General features: G+C 49.6%; 1 long non-coding RNA gene across 1 annotated transcript; it reads left to right on the top strand.

Moving 5' to 3' along the window:
• The first annotated feature begins 18,995 nt into the window (after window positions 1-18,995).
• LOC141994458 (uncharacterized) lies at window positions 18,996-24,565 on the top strand. The gene is made up of 3 exons (XR_012641130.1): window positions 18,996-19,152; window positions 22,519-22,870; window positions 24,206-24,565. It is a non-coding gene; the product is annotated as an uncharacterized LOC141994458 (long non-coding RNA).
• Window positions 24,566-25,846: the final 1,281 nt, after the last annotated feature.

Raw genomic sequence — 25,846 nt, forward strand, 5'->3', positions numbered from 1 at the left:
TGCCAATGTACTGTAATTTCAGGCCTGGTACCCTAACCATGGCCCCCTCCAATACACCTCAATCCTAAACTTTCCCACCATTGTTATTCCAGTCCTAGGCCTTCCTGAGCTGAGCTGTCCATCATGTGAAATTAGGCAGTGATTTGGGATGTGGGTGATAACTCTTTGTGTGATGCATCTAAACCTCTTCTTGTCATTCCCCACAGCCCCAGAACTGCAGAAATTTAGCATCTGACGCACACCTGCACTCCCCTACCAGTGGCAGTTTGTCTCCAGTCCCATGGTGCTGGGCCTAATTCCCTGCTCTGGGCAATGTGACCTGACACACAGGGTCATTAGCGCTACTCAGGTTTGAGGGGCAGCCAGAGCCACCTTAAGGTATGGTCACTGGGCCATACCTGAGTGACATTGCAACTCCTGGGCTCTTTCAAACAGGTGGCCCAGGGCAAACTAACTCCTTTGTCGTCCTCCTCGACCCGGCAGCCCTGTCCCCCAGTTGGCACCCTGCCCATGGTGCATGCTGGGCATACAGCTGTGGGCGCCACTGCAGCCCCTCGTGCTGTCTCTGCCTCTCTCGGGAATGCTGCTGTTCTCCCTCCATTGCTGCAGTGAATGAAAGCCCTGCTCCTCTACTCATTGCATGAGTGACAAGTTCTGAAAATACAGTGAGGGGAGGGAAGGGAAATTCATGGAGGCCAAGCTAAGACTTTCACACTCATTTCACTCATGCCATGATCAGAAAGGAAAGACTAGTCAGCCATCATCTGTGCTGCTGCCAACCAAACCACCATCAACTGGTCTTGCTCAAGGTGGCTCTATCCTCTTGGTGCCCCAGTCATCCCTGGTAGGTGAGGTCTGTACTCCATGCTGGAAATGTAGAAAGGGTGGGTGTAAAGGGGTTGAATGGGTCAGGAAAGGATGGGCATTGGCATGAAAAGCAGGAGGAAGTCTTTCAATCGAGTTTGGAGGTCTTTCAGGAAGATCTGCCTAGTTCAAAGCCATTACTGGGCTAGCTACAGGAAGCATTGAGTGAAATGCCATGGCCTGTGTCATACAGAGGGCAGGCAAGATGCTCCGAGGGTTCCTTTGTGGCCTTAGAATTCATGCATCAGACTGATACCATTAGTCATGCCGAGTTGTGCTGTACCCCACATGTGCAGTGGGACTGGGTGGCACCAGTACTATACAGCATGAGCAAAGGGCACCCATTCTGGACCTCATTATTATGGGACTTTAAGAATTAATTCAGGGGGAGACTGTCTAGTGCCTAATGGATTTAGGAGCATAAATCCCATTGAAAGCCAATGGAACATATGTTCCTAAAACCCTTAGGTGCTTTTGGAAATCATCCACTTTAAGATGCTCAAATGTGGTGGCTGTTGGTGGGGGGTTTAAAATCAAACTTTAATCTGAATTTAGAGAGAGAGAGAGAGAGAGAGAGAGAGAGAGAGAATGTGTGTGTGTATGAGGGAGTGAGAGTGACATCCTTGTGCCAGCTGCTGACAGCCAAACGGGCCAGGCTCAGGTTTCTAGGGGTTCTTTCTGAAAATGTAGATAACACTGGCTTGAGCCTCCATCCAGAAACCTTGGAAACTCTCTCTACCATGCTGGACACTGCTGACAGGCAGTACTTCCCCACCCACAAGGCTGAGTCCAGGCATTTAAAACAAAGAAAACTTTAGGGAGAGGGGAGGAGAGAGACAACAAAATGAACTTGGGAAAGCCAGCCGTTAATTAATTAACCATAATATTAACCAAATAACAATTAATATTATCTATTAACAATATTAGGCAAGACCCCCCACCACCACCACGCCCATGGTGCCCATGCCTTAACAATTGTCCCATCTCAGCCCCGCTCTTATAGCTGGGAGTGGCTGGTGTGTTCTAGCCACATCCTTCCTCCCCAGCTTCCCCAATCACAGTGCGTTGTCCTGGGTTGGTGGAGTCCAAGAATTCTGGCCCTGCCCCACTCTGGAGGCTCTGCCACCTGCCCCAGCTGAGGTGATTTCAGCTTTGATTGCTGGGTAGGGAGGCCGCATCAAAGATCCTTGAATAGGCTGCTGCTCTCTGCAACTTCAGCCTGAACTACCTCACAATGATCACCTGCTGCCTCTATACCAGTGGTTCCCAAACGGGTTCGTGTACCCCTGGGTGTTCATGAAATGGTACAGGGGGTTCTCAGGAAAAAATTCCCTAATGGCGGACAGAGCTGTCCATAGGGACCGTGGGCAGCATGGGGTGAGCAGCCCGGAGCCTTGGGGACTTCCAAGAGCTAAGCAGATCAAAGCAAGCATATCTATTACACTGAGGACATTTAAACTTCAAAACTCCTTATAAGAAATGGAAAGGGAGGTGGATATTTTTTGCTGTTTTTAAAATTAAATAGACAGCTAGTGTTGTTTTTAAAATTATTATGAACACTAAGTTTAAGCTCTGTTGTAATGTGTGTTGTTTGCCTGGACTGCTCAAGACCTGAATGCTTGTGTAGGAGGAACTCTGAGTTGGTTTCTTAAATACCTTCATGCTGTTTCATATCTGATACTCCTTGATGAAACGTAAGAGCCAGAAGCGCCAGTACTGGGGGGGTGACGAGGGTCACATGACGCCCCCGCATCAGCTCCCCTCCCCCCGCAGGTCCCTCCTCTTTTTTTCTGGCAGCCCCCGCGGGTCCCCCCACTTTTCAGGTGGTGTCCCCCCAGGCTCTGGGGTGCATGAGGGCTTTGCCCCCGCACCCGTTTTTTCTACTGCCGCCTCTGATAAGAGCCTCGCCTTATAACAGGCTTAATCAAAAGTGATACAAGCTACAAAAGTGAGATCTTGGAAGAGTGTTGCCATTTTCATAATGTAATAAAAATATTGCAAAGATAAATAATAATTAGTAAATAGTGTGTAATAAGCATGTCATAAAAACAAATTTTATATTTCCAAGATCACTGCTTTTATAATTTATGCTGAGGTAAGGGAGAAAATCCCTGGAAATATTCATTTTTAGGAGAGGGGTTCACAAGACTTGACATTTTTGTGAAGGGGTACACGGGTTGTTAATGTTTGGGAACCACTGCTCTATACTATCCCGTGCTTCAACATCACCTGGGTTCTGCATCATATGCTGTTTTATAGCTCAGCTCAACTGGTATATAATACACTCTTGAACTCCCCACAAACATAGAATTCTCTAACTACTTCTTCCCCTTTCAAGCCTCTCCAAGCTCCTAAACCCAGCTATGGCTGACTGTGGTTCTGGTGAGAGTGACCCATCACCACAGGTACATTTGGTGTAGCTCTCCTGTCCCTTCATATCCCAACAGGGACAACAGCATTTTCTTGCCCCCAAACTCAAAACTTACCTGTATTTAACTAGAATGCCCCAAATTGTCCCATCACTGACATGCAAATGAGGCCTATCCCAAGCAGTCATTTCCAGTTACTTGCCAACACATGCCAGCAGAGAGCTCCCTTCCCAATGGAGCCCTGTTCACCGGAGTTCTCAAGCAGCTCTGGGCCGCTCTGCTGTCTGTTTACCAACAGATGCCAGCAGCGAGGTCCCTACTTTCAGGGTTTCAGGCCACAGAGGCTACATGTATCTATAGAACTACAACTACAACCTTCTGAGAACGTTTTTTCTCTACCAGGTGAGCAAAAGGGCACCCCCATCATGTGACAGCAAAGTCCCCCTAGAACCATTCATCAGCAGGAATTTCACCTGATTTAAATCAGGTAACACCAGTTCAAACACTCATGATCTCACACTGTCATCACCACAGAGCAAGATGGGTGCCCAGTGTTTTCAAGAATGCTTTAATGTCCACTACAGAAATGCAGCCTCCGCTGGGGTGAAATGAAACACAGCAACACTACCCGACAGTTTGAGACAGGACTGCTGATGATTCTGCTGCTGGTTGAAAGCAGAGCAGAGAGACCTAGTCCAGCAGGACATAGTTACGCAGCCTGGGAGTTGGGCAGCATGCCTAGGCTAACACTCTTGCTCTTGAGGAAAGTGATACCGTGTCCACCAGTCCAGGGAGCTTAGTTCTAGGTGTGTCAGAATCAAACTGTCACATACTCTCACAGCCATCCTGGGTGGGGCTTAGGCCTGTCACAGCTTCAGGCAAGAGTAAATGCATCAGTGGTTCTTGGTAAGCAGGTTGGGGCCCCATTGTACAGACACATAGCAAGAGACAATCTCTGCTGCAGAGAATTTATCATCTGAATTACAGTCCCCATTTTATTCTGTTTCTCCCCCACAGACTCCCTCCCCAAGCCCGGCCAAGACCCCTGTAATCCTTCTGCCAGGTGGAGTCTGCAGTGACAATGGCCAGGTTCAATATCTAGAGGTTCCTTTTCACAATACCACAAAGAGCCAGCTCGAGCCCCCACCCAGTAACCTGGGGAAATTACATACCACCCTTGAGCACCTCTGAGAGGCAATACTTCCCCATCACAAGCATTGAGTGTCAAAAACAAACTTTTAATAAAAAGGAGGAAAGTCACTTGGTATTAAGTTGGGAAAATGCCACAAGCAGGATTCATATGCATAAAACCATGAGCCAAACCCCCACCCCAGATTATGTTGGGCCATGTCCTTTTGCCTTGGGTTCTTAAACCCAGCAACCAAAGGTTCCTCTAATGTGCCCCTCCCTTTTCCCTCCATTGCATCCCACTCACAGTTGTTGTGCTTGATCAGGGAAGACCCAGAGTTCAGAGGTGTATCCACATGAGTTCACCTCCCACCCCAGGGTTGGGGGAAAAGAAAGGCACCTTGTTCACTCCCCTGCCCAGGCACTTGCCACTCCACAGGCTGCTTTGCACCCTCAGGGATGTCACTCACTGCTCTCAGTGGTTTTAGTTGTTAGTGGGGGAGCTTCACTGCTAGTAGAGACTGAGACAGGGTACTAAAGCAGATCTAATACTTACACCTGATTATCAGTGATTTCTGCTTTATTAGCCAGCAACAAAAGACTCTCAGTTGAGTCTTAAACAGCTATGTTATTACATAGTGAAAAAGAGTAAAACGTCATCTAAAGCAACCACACCCCCTCTTTCAACTCTGCTAGGCTTTGGCACCCCTGTCCCCTGGCTAGTGAGTGCAGTTTAGTTGAGGGTGAGTCCCTCAATCAGGGCATGCCAAACACAGTTCTGCTGCCCTTGATTCACACAACAAGGATAACAACCCTTTATTATCTCTGCCCCAATAACAAAGTTACTTATGATCCAACACCAGCCAAAAGTCATCTGTGATGTTGCACTCCATATGATTCATGGAAATATGTTTATAAGTGTGAATATGATGTAACTGGAATATGCTTCATGCAAAAGGTCTCTTGTAAGGTATCATTCCAAAGCTTATAATCTACTGAGTATGTTCATCCTATTTGTATGAATGTAGCATTCTTGTATCTAAAACTAGAAATATGAAGTATTACTCTGAGGTCCTATTGTAATTATGCAAAGTGTGTGCCATTAATGGTGCTTTGGAATCTTGATGGCTCCCATTAACTAGGACAACTGGTTGTAGATGGCTGTTTACTTGTAAGCCTTCCTGCATTCATGTGTGCCAGCAAGTGGGTACTGAAGTCTTACAGTGACATATGATCCTGTCACCTGAACTGGAATCCATTAATTAGAACAATTGGTTGTAAATGGCTCTGTTTACTTGTAAGCCTTCCTGTGTTCCTGTGAGTCAGACCAGAAAGAATGGAGGCTTGGGGTCTCACAAGAAATGTGACCGTGTCACCTGGTACTGGAATACATCTTAAACCTTGTGCTTTTCCATTTAGAAGGAGGGATGGGAATCCAGAGAGACAAAAGATTCCCGCCTTGTACCAAAGCTATAAAAGGGGGTGGAACAGAACAAAGGGGGCTACCAGTCATGAGAAATCCCCTAGTTACCACCTGAGCTGGAACAAACAAGGTCTGTACCAGGGGAAAGGATTGGGCCCAGACTAGGAAGGAGTCTAGTCTGTGAAAGAAGCTTATTGAAATATCTCTGAGGGTGAGATTTACCTGTATTCAGTTTCTTAATGTATTAGGCTTAGACTTGCGTGTTTTGTTTTATTTTGCTTGGTAACTTACTCTGTTCTGTCTGTTATTACTTGGAACCACTTAAATCCTACTTTTTATACTTAATCACTTTTGTTTATTAATTAACCCAGAGTAAGTGATTAATACCTGGGGGAGCAAACAGGTGTGCATCTCTCTCTACCAGTGTTATAGAGGGCTGACAATTTATGAGTGTACCCTGTATAAGTTTTATACAGCGTAAAACCATTTTATTTGGGGTTTGGATCCCATTGGGAGCTGGGTGTCTGGGTGCTGGAAACAGGAGTACTTGCTGAGCTGTTTTCAGTTAAGTCTGCAGCTTTGGGGGTGTGGTTCAGACCCTGGGTCTGTGTTGCAGCAGGCTAGCATGTCTGGCACAACAAGGCAGGGTTCTGGAGTCCCAAGCCATCAGAGAAAATGGGCTCAGAGGTAGTTTCAGCACATCAGGTGACAGTCCCAAGGGGGTCTCTGTGACCAAACCCATCACATGATCATTTGGGTAAAGCAGACCCATCATGCCATGCACTTAGGCAGAGCGGGCATGTCTATGCAAACAAGGTCAGTTCATGAAATCTTCTTCCTCAGCTCATCGCTAGATGTCAGGGGAGAGGTCATGCAGACCTTGCTTCCATACCTCACTGCTGTTGAGCAGCATCCCTTGGCATTCCCAGCCTGAGCCACTTGTACCAAGCTGTTTGATGATGTGGACAGAGGGGGTGAGGAAGTGAGACTTTGAACACAGGCTGCCAAGCTGCAAAGGCCAAGTTGCAAAGGCCAGTCAAGCTGCAAAGGCCAAGTTGCACTGAGCAGTGGGGCAGGCACAGGCCAACGCAAAGGACATGTGGTGTGGGAGCAAATGGCCAGCATTGTATGAAGCCGCCATGCATACGTAGGAAGGCAGGGACATTCATACTTTAAGATGCCAAGGATGTGGCAATCTGAACTCCCCCTCACAAACTCTAGTTATGGGGTGTTCATGCAAATCAAATCTCAGTTCACTCCCACCACCAATCTGGACGGGATGCATCCTATGGCAAATTCCCACCCACTAGGCCATAAAGTAGCACTGGTGGCTCTGCAGGGCCAGGATGGATGGGCATGACCTGCCCTGCATTGAACCAGATCCATGATGGTCTCTACTGGCTGCTGCTAATGGATGCATAGCTTTGTTGTTTTGCATCAGTTTCACCCACCCAGTTCACGTCTCCACCCATGCTGTCATTGGCAGATCCAAAGAGTCAGGGCAGTATGCATAGGCATACCCGAACTAGATTATGAAAAATAACAGTGTAGCTTCAGTGGCACAGATGGTGGCATGGGCTAGCCATTGAAGTACATACCTAGGGTCCCAGGAGGGCTTGTACTCAGCCGGCTAGCCTGTGCCACCGTGGCTACGCTAGTTTTAGCAAGCTAGCTTGATCAAAGCTAGGTTGGGTAAGTCTATATATGCTGCAGTCATAACCCCCAACTGCTGTGTAGACGTATCCAAAGTTGCTTCCCAGCTACAGGTAACATGGCTGTATGAGACCAAGTGGAGTCCACAGCCACCTTTGGTGTGGAGGGAAAGGGATGGCTAGTGATGAAAAAAAGGAAGAGCATGAAAAGGACCTGGACAATATTCAAGTGGTGGCCATAGGCCCCAGCCAACCCATGGTTGAGCTAGTAATCAGCAGCTACTGTCTGATGTGAGGAAGGTTGAGTATGTGGAAAATACCAGACATATGGGGTCACCTCCCACAATTTCCCACTAAGAGGAAAGCCATATACCTCTGCATCACAGGGTGAGGAAATACTGGTCCAGACTGGATCACAGCATCAATCCGACACAGGCCAAGGCACCATATAAGGGCCATTGTTTAAACTCCTGAGCAGGTGGTCGCCCTGCAGCGAATGCTCAGCTGGGGGTAGGTGCGCTCAGACAGCCCCGTATTCCTGGGGCACTCTGGGTAATGGCAAACAGGTGAGCAGCCTGTGATAAGCCCTGAAGAATGCAAAGGCAGCAGCTGTGGGCACAGAGCCCGTTCAGAGCAGGGACGGGACAATTAAGTAAATAGAAAAGCTGGAGCACCGGATCAAAGCTGGAGAGCCCGGGTTATAGTTATTTGGATAAGGTTGGATTATATTGGCAGATGTGTAAAAACCCATTGGCCCAGGTTGGAGGTTTCCTGACAGGCGTGTCGTTTTTCAGGGTTTCTGTCGGCAGTGGGGTGGGGAGAATATTAGCAGAGGCCAAGAGTGAGGCCACAGTGGGAGAGAGTCTCTGCTCCTGTTCGCTCTGCATTTCACCATCTGATCACAGCCCATTTCTCACCTTTTCTGGGTCCCTCCACCCCCATCTTCTGAGCCACCGCGTTCAGATCCGATTCAGAACCTGCCCTCAACGGCCAGGCCCATTCTGGACTTGTCCATTTGTAAGACCAGCAGGGACCGTTAGAGCATCTGATCTACCCTGCATAATCCAGGCAAGTGAATCTCATCTAGTATCACCTGTAGGGAACCCACTGACTAGTGGATCCAGGGGCTGGTTCTGAGCTACAGGCCCAACTGGAAAGATTGGATCTGAATTGCAACAAAGGATGGGCGTGGAAAAAGGGAGTGGTCGGGGGGACTCTGCAGGCTGTGTCCTACTCTCTGTAGCAGCACTGACCTGGAAGGTCCCACAGTGAAACACGGCCAAGTGCATTAGGAAGTAAGACATGATGGGTGAAGCCGGCATCTCTGACCATGGCAGCCATTGCACTCAGGTCAGCAACCCCAGCAGCAAGGCAACCTCCTACAGGACTGAGCTCCACCACAAGCTGCCTGGTCCCTTTCCACAAGCATCCTTCACTCTCATGTCCACCAAATTGGATTGCAGCTGGATTGGCTCCTTTAGTCACAGTTTGTGGATCGCCCTGGGACGCTGCTTCCAAGGGGAGCAGAAGCAGCACTGGTTGACTGCCCTTCCATGATTGCTTCTCTCCCATCATCAACTCAAAATGTAGTATTATAAGAACAGTCCCACACAAATAACCTATAGAAACCATCTCCTTCTGGCACCATGAACCCCAGGGGTAACCTGCCAGCACCCACAACATCCTCCCTGACATGGCAGATGCCACTAGACAGAGATACCGAACAGCATGGTAATGGAAGGTCCCCTGAAAATCACTGTGCCTTGCCAGCCACCATAAGAAATGCTGCCCCAAGGGATTAAAATGTGTCCATGGGATTCACGAGCCCCAAGCAGCTAAACACTCCAGCGATGGGTGCCGGATAAATACCGAAATAGGAAAATCCTGGCCCATGCCCCTGGCCCAAGTTGATCTGAGTAGTTGCTAATTCCATGTTTCTAAGGTCCATAGACTTCGCTGGAAGGAGCTGCCCTAAACTGCTACAAAGGGGAGATGTTCTGGGGATGATTTGCAAGCCCCGAACCAAACGCACCCCCTGGTTGGCGTGTAGGAAGCGGCGGACAGGCAGGAACTGGGCCTGGGGATGGGGACAGGAGTCCCAAAGGGCAGCAGATCTGGGAATGGGATCGGAGGGTAGGAGAAGTGTGAATTAAACACAGCCCAGGAGGAGAAGAGGGAAGTAGCTGAACAGCCACTTGTCGACAAAGTCCAGCGTGGCCAGGAGCTTGGCACCAGTCCCTGTGTTCAGGCAATACCAGTTTGTTGGCAGGTCTGTAGGGCCCTGGGAGTGCGCACAATGCTGCTAACTGGGGTGGCGGATGCCCCCCTAAGGTTTTGCACTTGCTCAAAGTTCCATAGGCTGCAGATGGGGGCCATGGCCTGAATGCTTTCAATCGGGACGACTGTGGCCAGAGTGAGCCAGAGTGTTGCTTGGGCTGCATGATCGCAGCGCCACTCACATTTGTCCAAGCCGCGCCTCTGTACAGAGGGGAGGCCAGGCCATTTCAGTGAGTGGCACTGTGACCTGGCGCATGGGACCCGGGTACCCCTTTGTCCAGATGGAGTGGCGACCAGACCAAGTTTGGGGGAGAGCTCTTGGGCCAGCACCTGCCATCAGGGTGCTGCAGTCTGCATGATCTCAGCCAACTGGGACATACCAGTCACGGGTAGGAGAGGGCACAGTGCTGGGAGGTGGGATCCTCTTGCCTCTTGGCCACAGGGCCTAGCGGCACCTGGTGTCATGCCAAAGAGAGCAGGCTGTGCATCAGATCAGCCATGAGTGGCAGGAATGCTGCTTTGTGCACTGACAGCAGCAGAGCAGCTGCCCCCTCTCACGTGTCTTTGCTCACTAGCAGCCATCAGGTTGTGATTCACACCCTCCTGGAGGCTTCCTGTGCCTGCCACCCTCCAGGAATAAGTAGGTTCCCTTGCCTCTTCTGTGTGCTGGTGGGTTCAAGTGCCAGGAGCGAGCTGGCCATGATGTCTCTACAGCCCCAGCCTCACCTCCCCCATCTGGCTCAGGAGGGTAAGCAGCCCGAGCCAGGGAGGAGGGCATTTCCCAGGCATGTCATCACTGTCTGTGGGACATGTCCCCACCACAGTGAAACACTACCAGTCCCAGGGGGAGACAGGAGCCTTGTTGCCCCGTTGCCATTGGGAGGAGTGGCCAGGGAAGCAGGCACAGGGCTCCCGGGAAAGCAGCACTATTTCACTAGCTTCGTCAGTCATGAGACACAGGGGGATGGACCCAGATTCCCTGCCTGGTGCCAGGAGCAGCTAGTGCCAGGCTAGCTGAGTCAGCACTGGGGCCCACAGCAGGATGCTTTGGTGTGAGCATGGCAGTGGATCAGGCAGGCACTAGAGTCCGGGAGTCTGCAGCGGGAGGAGGACAGGTGTGGGACTCAGGGAGGCAGCATGGGGGATGGGAACTGGGTGACTCCCAGCTGCAGGGCTGAGAGGGAGCTGGAACGTGCTTCATACGGGCACATGAGTCTCCTGTACACTGAGGCCGCAGACACCCCCTAAGACCTCTGTGAAGCCCCTTTCTGCTGCCTACCGAAGCAGGCCCTTTGTGCACCCATGTGAAGTGTGCTCCCTCTCCTTGCCAGGTCCCCAAGCACTGACAATGACTCCCAAAGCACACACCATTCATGGCCTTGGCTCATTTCAGAACCAGCCAGGCCCCAGCCTGGGGTTCAGGACAGTGAGGCTCCGCACCAGGCATTTATCAGCCAGAAGCTAAGGCCAAGCCAAAGCTCTGGCACCGTGTGTGTGATGGTGCCATCCATCCACCAGCGTCTGAGCCCTCCCCGGCTCATTGCACACGGACCCCCAAACGGAGCTGTGCTGCCTAGGTCAGGGAGGGGTGTCGTTTGGCCTGCTCCACGCTCCCCTCCCACAGCAGCCGGCGGGGTGCAATCTGCAGTGATTTGGGCCGGGCGTCCCCATCTGCTGCCCTGTGCGCGTTTTCTTTCTATCAAGGCCCCTCTGAATACCTGTGGCTACCATCACGCTGACAAGCAAAGGAAAAATCCCCAAGGCCTGACTTCGGCCCCAGCATTCCAGCACCGGAGAAGCCAGGCTGTGAGCTGGGAAGCAGGCAGGCTGTCCCATTCCCTGTCAGGAGAGGAAATGGTTGAGCAGCACCACACCTCCCTGGCACTCACAGGCTGGGAAGCTGCCCCTTAAACCAACAAAGCCTTCTGCAAACAGCAGAGGGGCCAGATAACGGGAGAGAGGGAGAAGGGAGAGACAGGCAGACGGAATGTGGAGAGAAGGGGAGAGAGGGATGGATAGACAGACAGAGAGCTGTAGAGCACTGGGGGCTCAAAGGCTTTCCTGTGTGGGTCACATCTGAACAGAGAGATTGTCTCATGGACCCCACCCCACCCATCTGCCACTGCCCAACTCCATTACCCGGTCCCCTCCCCATCCCATCTGCCACTGTCCAACCCCATTGCCCAGCCACCTCCCCATCCCATCTGCCACTGTCCAACCCCATTGCCCAGCCACCTCACCCACCCATCGGCCAATGGCCACCCCCATTGCCTGGCCCCCTCCCTCTCCCATCTGCGAGTGCCCAACCCCATTGCCCGGTCCCCCTCCCAGCCCTCCCATCTGCCACTGGTAGGGTGATGTAACAGCGCTGACTCACTGGTGTGGTGCCTCATAGAATCATAGAATATCAGGGTTGGAAGGGACCTCAGGAGGTCATCTAGTCCAACCCCCTGCTCAAAGCAGGACCAACACCAATTAAATCATCCCAGCCAGGGCTTTGTCAAGCCTGACCTTAAAAACCTCAAAGGAAGGAGATTCCACCACCTCCCTAGGTTACCCATTCCAGTGCTTCACCACCCGCCTAGTGAAAACGTTTTTCCTAATATCCAACCTAAACCTCCCCCACTGCAACTGGAGACCATTACTCCTTATTCTGTCATATGCTACCGCTGAGAACAGTCTAGATCCATCCTCTTTGGAACCCCCTTTCAGGTAGTTGAAAGCAGCTATCAAATCCCTCCTCATTCTTCTCTTCCGCAGACTAAACAATCCCAGTTCCCTCGACGTCCCCTCATAACTCATGTGTTCCAGTCCCCTAATCATTTTTGTTGCCCTCTGCTGGACTCTTTCCAATTTTTCCACATCCTTCTTGTAGTGTGGGGCCCAAAACTGGACACAGTACTCCAGATGAGGCCTCACCAATGTCAAATAGAGGGGAACGATCACATCCCTTGATCTGCTGGCAATGCCCCTACTTATACAGCCCAAAATGCCATTAGCCTTCTTGGCAACAAGGGCACACTGTCGACTCATATCCAGCTTCTCGTCCACTGTAACCCCTAGGTCCTTTTCTGGAGAACTGCTCCCTAGCTGTTCAGTCCCTAATCTGTAGTGGTGCATGGGATTCTTCCCTCCTAAGTGCAGGACTCTGCACTTGTCCTTGCTGAACCTCATCAGATTTCTTTTGGCTCAATCCTCTAATTTGTCTAGGTCCCTCTGTATCCTATCCCTACCCTCCAGCGTATCTACCTCCCAGTTTAGTGTCATCTGCAAACTTGCTGAGGGTGCAATCCATGCCATCCTCCAGATCATTAATGAAGATATTGAACAAAACCAGCCCGAGGACTGACCCTTGGGGCACTCCACTTGATACCGGCTGCCAACTAGACATGGAGCCATTGATCACTACCCGTTGAGCCCGATGATCTAGCCAGCTTTCAATCCATCTTATAGTCCGTTCATCCAGCCCATACTTCTTTCACTTGCTGGCAAGAATACTGTGGGAGACCAGTATCAAAAGCTTTGCTAAAGTCAAGGAATAACACGTCCATTGCTTTCCCCTCATCCACAGAGCCAGTTATCTCATCATAGAAGGCAATCAGGTTGGTCAGGCATGACTTGCCCTTGGTGAATCCATCTTGACTGTTCCTGATCACTTTCCTCTCTTCGAAGTGCTTCAAAATTGATTCCTTGAGGACCTGCTCCATGCCCAATACCCACATAGGCCTTTATCAAGGCCTCAGTCTGGGGAGTTGCCAGGCTAGAGCTCCCCAGCTCCTCTTGCACTTCCCCAGCATGGGTCTGATCCAGGTACCCTATTCCCAGGCAGCTAGGTCCTTCTCTCTCCACAGCTAGAGAGAGATTGACCTAGCTTCTCCCTGAGCCCTTACAACAGGGACAGGTGTGGTCCCAGCTGTGGCTGCTTCCCCAATCAACCTAGACTTTTTCCACCAGAGCGGGGTAACTACCCCGCTACAGGTGACCAAACAGCAAATATGAAAAACTGGGACAGGGGATGGGGAGTAATAGGCGCCTATATAAGACAAAGCCCAAAATATCAGGTCTGTCCCTATAAAATTGGGACATCTGGTCACCCACTGTCCACCCCCATTGCCCATCCCCCTTCCTCTCCCAACTGCCACAGTCCACCCCCATTGCCCAGCCCCCTCCCATCTGCCACTGTGCAACCCGATTGCCCAGACCCCTCCCCCTCTCATCTGCCACTGGCCACCCCCATTGCCCAGCCCCATCTCTCCTCCCCATCCACCACTGCCCAACCCCACTCCCTAGCCCTACCCACCACTTCCTAGCCTCACCACTGCCCAGCCCCATCACCCCTCCCCATCCACCACTTCCCAACCCCATCACTCCTCCCCATCCACCACTGGCCAGCCCTATCGCCACTCCTGCCCACCGTCACCTGGCCCATTCTGCTCCTTCTCATCACTGCTCAGCCCCAGAACCCATCCTGCTCACTGTCTTCCAGCTCCTCTCTTGCATCTGACTGACTGCCCCTCTCCCCTCTTACCTATCTCCCATCTGGTGGTCTCTTACCTCTTGTGGCAGTGAGTACCATAGGCTAGGTCCATCTCCTGTCCAGGTTCCTTCTCCCCCTCTTGGTCAACAGTATCATTGTTCCGGCAGGACGTAACTATCATGAGAGGTCATGGTGGCAGAGGGGCAGGCAAACTCTCGGGCAAGAAAGGCTAGAGATGAACAGGGAGAATATCTTACACTCCAGCTGATGTACGAATGCAGTATCAGGAGAAGCTCTTCCCCCTCACTCACTGCAGAATGCAGCCACTTCTGGGATGGAATGGGGCAGCTGTTTAGGATGGGAAATGAAACTGCAGAGGGAATGCAATTAGGCAGAATGTAATGACTTGAGCAGGAGTGTCACCAGGACAGCAGGGCTAAGCCCCCCCCACACACAGGGGAAAATGCCAGGATCTTTAGTTATCCCAGTAGCTAGGAGCTTGGTTTTACATTTCCTCTGAAAAGCATGCTCTCTAGCAGCATGAAGCCCAGTCTTACACTAGGCCACTGGGTCAATATTGACACAGAGGGATGAATGCCACCTACTGGATTGTACAAGCACTCTCCTGCAGCACTGGGTGCCTGTGACATTCCCCTGGTGTCATCTGGACCGGTGATCTGCTAGGTCACTCCAATCCCTGACTCTGGGAGCCAGCCTTACCCTGCTCTTCTGTGAGAACCCCCACTCCTGGGCTGTTCACGCACAGCCTCTAGCATGTAAGCTGCTCCTTGGATTATACAACCGAATGACACTAGCCAATATGTCCAGGCCCAAACACAACCTTAGGAACCTCCGTCTTGCAGGGTCCAGTTATGCCTGCTGGATGCTGCAAGCTTATATGAGTTCGTTAATTTAACAAAAAAATTGATAGGTACCAGGCTTGTTATCCCGAGGGGAGTCTCTGTCATGCATCAAAACAAACACACTGCTTCAGGTAGAATAAACAAACAAATGTATTAACTACAAAAGATAGATTTTAGGTGATTATAAGTCAAAGCACAAGAAGTCAGATTTGGTCAAATGAAATAAAAGCAAAACGCATTCTAAGCTGATCTTAACACTTCCAGTGCCCTTACAAACTTAGATGCTTCTCACCACAGGCTGGCTGGTTGCCCTTCAGTCAGGCTCTCCCCTTTGATCAGCGCTTCAGTCGCTTGGTGGTGATGTCTGTAGATGGAGGTGGCAGAGAGAGGCAGAGCATGGCAAATGTCTCTCCGTTTTATCATGTTCTTTCTTCCCTCTTGGCTTTGCCCTCCCCCTTTCAGGGTCAGGTGAGCATTATCTCATCATAGTCCCAAACTGACCAAGGGAAGGGGATGACTCACTTGGGAATCTAACAGATTCTTTGTTGCTGTCTAGGCCAGTGTCCTTTGTTCCTGTGAGGTTGGACTGGGTTTTCTCATACCTGCCCTGATGAGGTGTGAACTGCCCCTCTGTTCCTGGGCTTGTTTTAAGCCAAGAGGACATATTTTCAGCCTCAGAACTATACACATGAAATTACAACCTGTAACATTACTATAACAACAAGGCTCAGTGCATCATGAGCGTTCCGAAGACACCCGACATGACAAACTTTGCATTGGATACCACACAGTCATATTATAGGGATGAACATGGGGGTGCAGAGTGTTCCCCTGAGATACAGAGTGTCACATGCTCCTGAGAGGATTCCCTCTAAGTCAGTGGTTCTCAACCTCTTTGCCTTTGTGGGTCCCCGTATGCAGCTCTCTGTGTGTGGGCTGCATCCACACAATATATACACTACCTGTATGGCCCTGAAGATGTCACATGGGCCACAGCTGTGTGCTGATTGAGCCGCAAGCAGCCCACAGGCTGCGGGTTGAGAACCACTACTCTAAGTACTGACAGAGCCTGAACCTTCAAATTACTGCTGCTTTGCACAAGCCTCAACCTTTTCCATCCAGAGATTTCAAAGCTTCATTATCCTGGGGAAAATGAGGTCCAGAGGGGTGGCATGATCTTCCCAACGTCACTCCCCAGCAGAGCTGCTAGTGAGGTCAGGTGGGGTCACAGGTGGGAGAGTCTGCAGCATATAGGACAGAAAATCCCAAGCCAGGGTGGAGAAAGGCAAGGAGACCAAACGGGGAAGGACTGTGTTTTCTGGGGCAGGAAATTGTTCAGCTTTGCAAGTGCCAGACCCACCTTCTAAGAAAACAAACTCAGGGTGAGAGGAGGTGGGGGTAGAACAGCTTCCAGCAGAAAGAAACAAGGGGGAGCAGGAAGTGGGCTCGGGCAGTCAGGAATGTCAGCAATGTCCCCAGCTCCGGGGCAGGTGTGCTGCCGCCTGCAGAGCAACAGGCTGGGTTTACCGAACAGGCAGCCAGATGGGGAGCACGTGGCAAAGGCAGCAAACTGCACAGGGCCAGGAGTCAGGGAGACAAAGCTGAGCTTTCCCAGGTCAGCCACAAAAGAGAGGTTGAGCCAGTGAACTACACCTCCAAACCCAGCTTCGAATGGCGTGTGGGTCTGATCCTAAGACATCATCACACCCCTTGCTTGGAAGGCAAGAGACGTGGGTTCTAGTCTTGTCTTTGTTATGTGGCTTGGCCACTCAGTACCTCAGTTTCCCCATCTTTAAAATGGGGACAGTGACACTATGCACCCTTTTAAAGCGTTCTGCTCCATGTTGGACAGGGAACACCACACAATCGTGCTTGGTGTACTTTGAAATGGGAGGAGATTTAAGTGCGCTAGGGAAGTGTAGCATGCAGCAGCAGGGGCTACACAGGCAACATCTACACTTGGAGCTAGGGGTGTCACTCCCCGCTCGTGTAGACACACTTGTGCTAGCTGAATTGAGCTAGTGCGCTAAAAATAGCAGCGTAGCCGCAGTGGCACTGGCAGCAGCAAGCAGCAGCATGGGCTAGCCGTGCCTGGTCCAAACCCACCTGACCCCATGGGGGCACACTCAGGGTAGTTAGCCCGTGCTACCATGGCTGCACTACTTTTATAGCATGCTAGCTCAGTGCGATCTAGGCTAGCGTGAGTATGTCTACCGGAGCTGGGTCACGGCTCTAGCTCATAGTGCACACGTAGCCTTAGTGCGCGGAAGGCTGTGAAGGGTTGATTTACACCTCAGTTTGCCATGAACAAAGAGTTTGTCCAGACAAGCCCTACGTGAGCTACAGGACAAGACAAATACACCTCTGCACAAAGAGGTCTCATCACATCCCCAGGAGAGAATGGTTTCTGAGGTCTGAGACGTGGAGCCATATTGGGGTTTCATGGATTATGTTTCATGTATTTGAAGGATGTCGGTTTATAAACCTAGTTTTATTAATGTTCTCTTCAAAATACTCCCTTCCTCCTGCATTTTAATTGTGATGTAAGATTTCTGTTAAAGAAACAAAGGGAAAATAGGAGGAAAACTGTCAAGATTTTTGTTTAAATTAACAGATTAATTTCCACAGTTATGAACATTTCATGCTTAGGAAGGACGTGGGACTGTATGAAGTCAGAAATAACTCAGCCTATCATTTTACATCTGGCAGTAGTATATTTGCATACTGTACTCCCATTAGTTAAAATGCTTTCTAAGTAGATATGAAAAAATCACATGTGCACAGATCCTGAAGTGCTCTCTGTGGCATCAGGGTTATGAGATTGGACCTAGTTTGATAGCAGCTGGGAGAGGGATTTTGGCTATAGTTGTTATATATGGCTTTCATTAAAGGGACTGAATCAAAGCGGGAGCACAGCTTGTTAACTATGTTGGCACCTGATATGAAGCAAAGTTTGGGACTAGCTAATATGACATGCTGTCTAATGCAGCATACTTAGGGTGTCTGAGTTTAGGTTTTAACTGATAAACACACCAGTGCAAAACAAATGCAATAGGTGTTTATCCAATAAACACTGGAAAAACACGAGAAATAGTGGCCCAGTTTGTGCTGACTTCACCCCTTTCCCAGTCCAGCTTATCTGTACAGGCAATGTCACTGCTCCTGGCATGTGTCTAAGGCAGTGGTTCCCAAACTTTACCAATCCGCAAACCTCTTTCACTAAAATAACAAGTCTCGCAAACCCCCTCCTAAAAGTGAACATTTCCAGGGCTTTTCTCCTTTACCTGAGTATAAATTAGAAAAGCAGTGCTCTTGGAAATATAACATTGGTTTTTATGACATGCTTATTACACACTATGTATTATTAATTATTATTTATCATGACAGTATCTTTATTACCTTATGAAAACGGCAACACTCTTCCAAGATCTCACTTCCGTCACTTATATCACTTTGAATAAGCCTGTTATAAGACAAGGCTCCTAGCTTTCATCAAGGAGTATCAGATGTGAAACAGCATGCAGGGATTTAAAAAGACAACTCAAATCAAGAATTCCTGCTACACAAGCATTCAGGTCTTGAACAGTCCAGGCAAATCACGAACGTTACAACAAAGCTTAAACTTGTTCTTCATCATAATTTTAAAAACAATACTCGCTGCCTGTTTCATTTTAAAAACAGCAAAAAATATCCACTTCCCTTTGCATTTCTTATAAGGAGTCTTGAAGTTTAAATCTCCTCAGTGAGATAGATAGCTTGCTTTGATCTGCATAGCTCTTGGAAGTCCAGGGGCTCCAGGCTGCTGGTCCCATGCTGACCGGAGTCCCTAGGGACAGCTCTGTCCACCATTCAGGAATTTTTTTCCTGCAAACCCCCTGTAACATTTCACGAACCCCAGTTTGGGAACCACTGGTCTAAGGGCTACTTGGCTATCTTTTTGCAGGACATCAAGAAACCAGATCGTGATGATTGGGAGAATGGGCTGACAGCAATGGAGTGTGCCTTGCACCTGGAAAAGAATGTGAACCAGTCACTCCTTGATCTGCACAAGCTGGCAACTGACAAGAATGATCCTCATTTGTGTGACTTCTTTGGAGAAGTAATGTGGACTATGTGGTGTGATTTCTAAAGCACACTAATGTGCAGTACATTAATTAGTCCCTGTAGATCCTGCTGGTGAGCACTAAAGGTTCCCTAGCATGCTTTAATATAGTGCTATTTGAAACAGTACTCCATGTACACACAAAGAGAAAGACCAACCCCCCACAACCCTGGTTCTTGGACATCTACACAGAACTCAAAAACTGCTAAAAATAAATCCTAAAAATGAAGCCCTAAACATACTACCTAATGGAATGCACTGCTCCACACAACGTACTGCCTAATGCTGCCAATTAATGCAACCCACTGCTTTGCGCAACATGCTGCCCAATGCTATAGCACTGCAGGAATTGCCGAAACTGATCACAGCAGCCCATTATCCAGGCTGGGATCTTCTCTCCAACAGCAGACAGCACAAGATGCAGGAGAAGGTGTAAGAAACCCCAGAGTGGTGCATTATGGAATAACCTATTTCTAACCCTCCTCAGCTAGAGACTGGCTTATGCCCTGAAGCACAGGGTTTCTGTCCCTATCTGTTCAATGCAACAAACTTCCCTGTGCGAGACTTGGCATAGCTCTGCCTGATGTTTGGGATGGAACTTTGTAGCCATCCCAACCCCCATGATATCACTGGCTGCTTCAGCCTCCAGAACTGCAAAGGTAGGCACTCTGCTCGAGCCAGGACAGAGTTGCAGCCCTGCTGTCTTTTGGAGCCCATCTGCTCCATTTATAGAACAGCAATAAGGCAGGAGACTGGGCCTGGCACACAGCATTGTTTGCAAACTCCAATGGCTTGTAATACAATACCATGAGGCAGCTTCCATGCGTTTATCTGCAGCAGATCATGTCAGAGGGAGGCTTTCTGAAACAGCATCTGGAATTGGTTAACCTTCCCAGTGTTTTGCATGAAATACCAATTTTCCACCCCTTTAATTTAGTTGATCAGAATTAGGAGAGGAGACTTCCACTTGGCACCAACAATTTCTCCTTGGAGGTAGCTCGGATTTTCAACTCACTTACAGAAAATCTGAAGACATGAGGGAGCTGGGTGGCAGTGCTGGAAGCACCCAGTGGAAATCCCCTTGTGTGCACATTTGATGGATTGCATATTTTCATACGGTACGACTGCATGTTCTCACGTGGGATGATTTGTTTGTGTTCACATGGTATTATTGGCATGTACTAGTATAATGGGCATGTCCGTGAATCTAGGCATGACATGGGTTCACATAATACAGTTAGTGTGTTGCACAGGCTCTGTGCATTTCCTAGCTATTGAGTGCTTGATTTTGCAGCCTCAGTTACTTTTTCACATAGTTTTTTGGTGTAATTCCCTGGGTTTTTTAAAGAAGCAGATTCGAAAAACAGAAATTTCACCATGTGCCATCGTATTGATGCCCACATGAGTTATCAGCAGGGTTGGAACTTTTAGATCCACCACACAGACCTCAACCACTGGAGCTGATAGAATAACTGATAGCAGTAGTAGGCTGTAATCTTCTACATGAACCTACACTAAAGGAGGGTGGGACACACACTATGCCAATGGACTTCACAGACATTTGCTGAAAGCAGAGGGATACTGAGCCCAAGAAACCTTGGATTACATTCCCAGTCCTGGAGGAGAGAGTCCTCTAGTGGGCAATGACCCTTCTGTCCCTTTTCCTCCAGGATTTACTTTCTTCTGCCCCTGTCCCCCTCCTGTCTCTTCCTGGTTCCTCATCCCAGTCCCAGTCTCCTCACCCAGCTAGTCCCAGTCTTCATCCTCCCATGCTCCTCATCCAAGTTCCAGGCTCTTTGCCCAGCCAGTGCCAGTCTCTCCCCACCCACCTCCCAGGCTCAGTCTCTCCCACCCCACCCTCCTTTTCTCAATACTGCAAGGCATATAACTTGTAACATGGTGCCTATGTACTAAGTATTACAGTACACAGCGGTGTAATTAGTGGGAATTCCCATGGCACAGTCAGCATGGGTATGCCTGCTTGGCTTGAGCTCCTGTTTGGAGTAATCACAGGGCACAATTAGTTGGCAGAGTTTCTGTGTTATGATTGACATATTTGCTCTCATAATGTGCAGGACTGGAAAGAGGTGGAGTAACAGTGCACAAAGCTTGCAGCATCCTAGAGCACCTGCCTTGGAGGAGAGAAAAGGAGAGAAACCCAGTCTAGGCATATTAGCTGGCCTGACCCCATTGGTTCACTTTGGCGGGGGGGGAGAGGAGGTAGATCAGGAGAATATGATTCAGTAAAACACATTCCTGGAAAGCCAGAGACAGCAACCAACAGCCAGTTCCCACTGTGCATCCCCGTACCCTCTACTCTAGGGCCAGATCCTCCAGTGCATCCCCTGCCCTCTGCTCTGGGGCCAGATCCTCCAGTGCATCCCCTGACCTCTGCTCTAGGGCCAGATCCCGCAGAGCACCGCATTCCTTCTGCACTAGGCCAGATCCCACAGTGCACCCCCTGCCCTCTGCTCTAGGGCCAGATCCCGCCCACACCCCCTGCCCTCTGCTCTAGGGCCAGATCCTGCAGTGCACTCCCTGCCCTCTACTCTAGGGCCAGATCCCACAGTGCACCCCATTCGTTCTGCCCTAGGGATAGATCCTGCAGCGCACCACCTCCCTCACTGGGAGCTCCTCCCCTTAAGCCCTCCCTGTGTCTCATCAGTGTCTGTGCCACTCTGCCGGACTCCTGTCATTGCTGACTGTGGCCACTTCCTCCTGCTCCTTCCCCCATGCTCTTTTTGCTGACATTGCTGATGCGGGTGTGTGCACCCCAGGGCGCTGGAGCAATGTGTATAGTGGGGGTGCTGAGAGCCCTCCAAGTAAACCTTAAACCCTGTATATGATGGAAACCATTTCAAGCCAGGGGGTGCGGCCACACCCCCAGCACCCCTAGTTCCATGATCCATGATGCCACCAGCTCCTGGGAAGGGAGGATTGAAGGGATCTAGGCTCTTAGGATCAGCAGCCAAAGGCCAATGACTAACATCCCATCTGTGTGCGCTGAGGGGCAGCAGGTTACCTGTCCATGCCCCCTGGGGCCCATGAGAGGCAGGGTTGTTTTGGAAGGGGTTGAGGTTGTGAGCAGTGCCCCAACCTAACAGGCTTTCCCCAGACAGAGTGCTGGATACATCCTTTGTTTCCCTCAGCAAGGACAGGAAGGGCATTGGTTCTTGGCCAGCTGAGCTCCACGCCAGGCAAGGCAAAAAGGCGAGATGCAGCCAAGAGCTGGGAAGGCAGAAAGGGAAAGAGCTCCTGCAACCCCAGAAAATGCTGATTATAAAATCTGGTGCTACCTGGGGCTGGTCCATGAGAGCAGACTGCTGGAGTGGAGGTGCTAATCCATCAATTTGTCATCCGCAGGGGCATCTGGGAACTGCTGGTCTGTGCAGGAGACAGGGGAGAGCGAGGGGCAGAGAGTGGATCTGGGGAAAGGAGATTGCCTTCTTGCAACCCTCTGACTCCATGTGGACAACAGTGCACATCCCCTGCTGGACTCGCACCTGCCCTCCCAGCCCAGGGGACCCGGGACTGCATCCAGCTCCTCAGCCCAGGTTTCCAGTGTCCAGGCTTCCCTGTGGAATCAGCAAGGTGGCTTTGGAGCATGCAGCACACAAGCCACTTTCTGGAGCAAAAGGTGCATACAGCATAGCCCACATGGAGAGGGGTATCTTCAGAGAACCCATGGAGAATATCAACTCTGGCTCATGTTTAGGTAATATAACAGGACTTAGCTTTTCCAAAGCACTTTCCATCCATAGAGCTCTGAGCATCATCCCAATTTCACAGTTGGGGAAACTGAGGCACCGAGCTATGACACAAATGATGCACAGTCATACAGAAGGGAAGAGAACCCGGTCTCCAGCAGAATTGCACTGTCTTTCCACTCATCAGGCCATCAAAACTTCCACCAGCATTTCATTAGAAATCTGGGGCATGATTTCTTTGCATTGTGGCACATTGCGTTCACCAGCCCCCGACATATGTTTCCCACCTGAAATCATTTAAAAGCAGAGGCGGCATGTGAAATATTCACATCATGATGGAGAAAACTCAAAATATGGGTTTGGTGGTGGGGTGTTTCTTGTATGCAAAATTATTAGGAAAATTGCCTGATTTTCACAAAATACGGTGTGAACTTTGTGTAAGGGGACTGTTGGCCCCTTACTAAAACTCAGGTTTCAGAGTAGCAGCCGTGTTAGTCTGTATCCGCAAAAAGAAAAGGAGGACTTGTGGCACCTTAGAGACTAACCAATTTATTTGAGCATAAGCTTTCGTGAGCTACAGCTCACTTCATCGGATGCATTCAGTGGAAAATACAGTGGGGAGATTTATATACACAGAGAACATGAAACAATGGGTGTTACCATACACACTGTAACCAGAGTGATCAGGTAAGGTGCTCTTACCAGCAGGAGAGCGGGGGAGGGGAGAAACCTTTTATAGTGATAATCAAGGTGGGCCATTTCCAACAGTTGACAAGAACATCTGGGGGGGGGGAGGTAAACATGGGGAAATAGTTTTACTTTGTGTAATGACCCATTCACTCCCAGTCTTTATTCAAGCCTAAGTTAATTGTATCCAGTTTGCAAATTAATTCCAATTCAGCAGTCTCTCCTTGGAGTCTGTTTTTGAAGTTTTTTGTTGAAGAATTGCCACTTTTAGGTCTGTAATTGAGTGACTAAAGAGATTGAAGTGTTCTCCAACTGGTTTTTGAATGTTATAATTCTTGACGTCTGATTTGTGTCCATTTATTCTTTTATGTAGAGACTGTCCAGTTTGGCCAATGTACATGGCAGAGGGGCATTGCTGATTGACAGGGCGGGCAGGCCAATGTGGGAGTCAGGAGGTGGGCAGGGGGGAGGGCAGGTATAGTCCTCCATGTGAGCTGGAATTGCCTGGCAGACATGCCAAACCCATGAAAAAGCAGAAATTGGGCTTGTTTTAGGCTTAATTGGCTTGTGAGTTGCTTGTTGACTAGTTTTTGGTTTGTAGATTGTTGCTTGTTTGGCTTATAGCTTGTTGCTTCTTTTTTTTGATCGGCTCCCAGCAAGCAGGGGCAAGACTTGGAGGGGCATCGTAACCCTGACAGGGGGGAGGCTGATGCTGGAAAGAAGAGTCCTGCCACCTAGAGCCTGAAGGCACATGGCCACCACCAGAGCAAGTGTCTGACCCGCAGCATCCCAGCAGCACAGCCAGGGCCAGAGAAGGAGGCTTGGGACTTGTGAGGAACAGACTGAAGTTCCCTTACATTCCAGAGATGGCTGGTTGTGGTGTCCCCGTGCCACAGAGCAGGGTTATGTGTTTTCCTTTAACCTTTCCCATTTTTTCCTTATTTTTTTTAACTGATTGCTGTTTAATAAATTGTATTTGCTTTTTATTGTATGTAATGATCAGTGGATCAGGGAAGCATCCAGTGCGGAGAGAGCACCCCAGAGTGGGAACACCCTAGCCCCTGCCCTAAATGACCATGACAAGGTTGGGGACTGAGCCCCCCAGGAATCCTGGGCCCAGTAGTATTATTAAACTGGTGCCCCATGCCCAACAGGGGTTCGCAGACTGCAGGGGGAGGGACGAGGCAGCAAGGATAGCGAGCCGCCCGGCCTGCCTCACGGTGGTGGAGAGTCACAGTTCCCTCTAGAGACTCCCATACCCTCTCCCTCACGCAGAATGTGCAGCGCCGGCGCATTTGGCTCTGTGAACACGGCCCCTGCCTAAGGAGACTGCTGTGCGTGATGGGTGTGCAGAAGCCGACCCGCTCTTACCTGCTGTCATGGGCAGTGGGTGAAGCTGCCACTTGGGGAGGCTAGCTCACCAGCCCATCTCTTCTGCCTGTGGCCCCACCCATACTCCACTCCTGTTCTGCCCCACACCCTGCCCCCACTCTGCTTAAGTCTCCCTCCTCTCTTCCCCCCCTCCCTGCTCACCCCCTTCCAGCCAAATCCCTGAACCCAAATGAAGCAAATGACATTAGAAAGAAATTGCAGAAGAGTGTTTTTTTCAAAAGAACATGGAGCATGTTTTCCACTGCATGCCAGATGGTGAAGACTGGACATGCAGAAGGTACCCAATTAAAAGCACTAAACTTGGGAATAAAAAATGTCAGGTATTTTGATATACCCTGAAGTTTGTCAGAGATTTATTCGCAAAAACTTTGTAGTAAAGGCAAGTCAGCTGTCCTGCTGAATACAACATTAAGTATTATGGAATACATGATGCAGCTCTTCTCTGTTTTACAATTTCTTAATATTTCTAAGCTGATTTTATATTTTAAATGTACTCTTAAATCTTCATAAAGTAATCATTCCCGATTACTACATATTTAACTCACTGAAACAAAGACATCCAGTTAACAAAGACATCCAATTAATCAGTCACAGAGGTTTAGTGTGTTCATAACAATGTTCATTGCTTTTAGAAAAAGGAAACACTAGTTTACTTTGTGTGATCTACATAAGAAGAGACATGTTTATGAAATTTCATCAACTTTAAAAAATGTTTCCAAAGATTTTAGGCATAACAAAGGATTTTATATCTTACTAAGGCACTGATTTTGCTGGAGGGTTCTCTTAAAACTAGTTCATCAAATAGCCAGAAGCAAAAAAAGGGGAAACTCGTTTGTCCAGCTATCTGGAGGGAAAGGGGTGTTGTCTCTTTAAGGGCTCTCTTCAACAGGGGGGTGAAGGGAGAA

This window comes from Natator depressus, chromosome 10 (assembly GCF_965152275.1).
Source record: "Natator depressus isolate rNatDep1 chromosome 10, rNatDep2.hap1, whole genome shotgun sequence".
Lineage (NCBI taxonomy): Eukaryota > Metazoa > Chordata > Testudines > Cheloniidae > Natator > Natator depressus.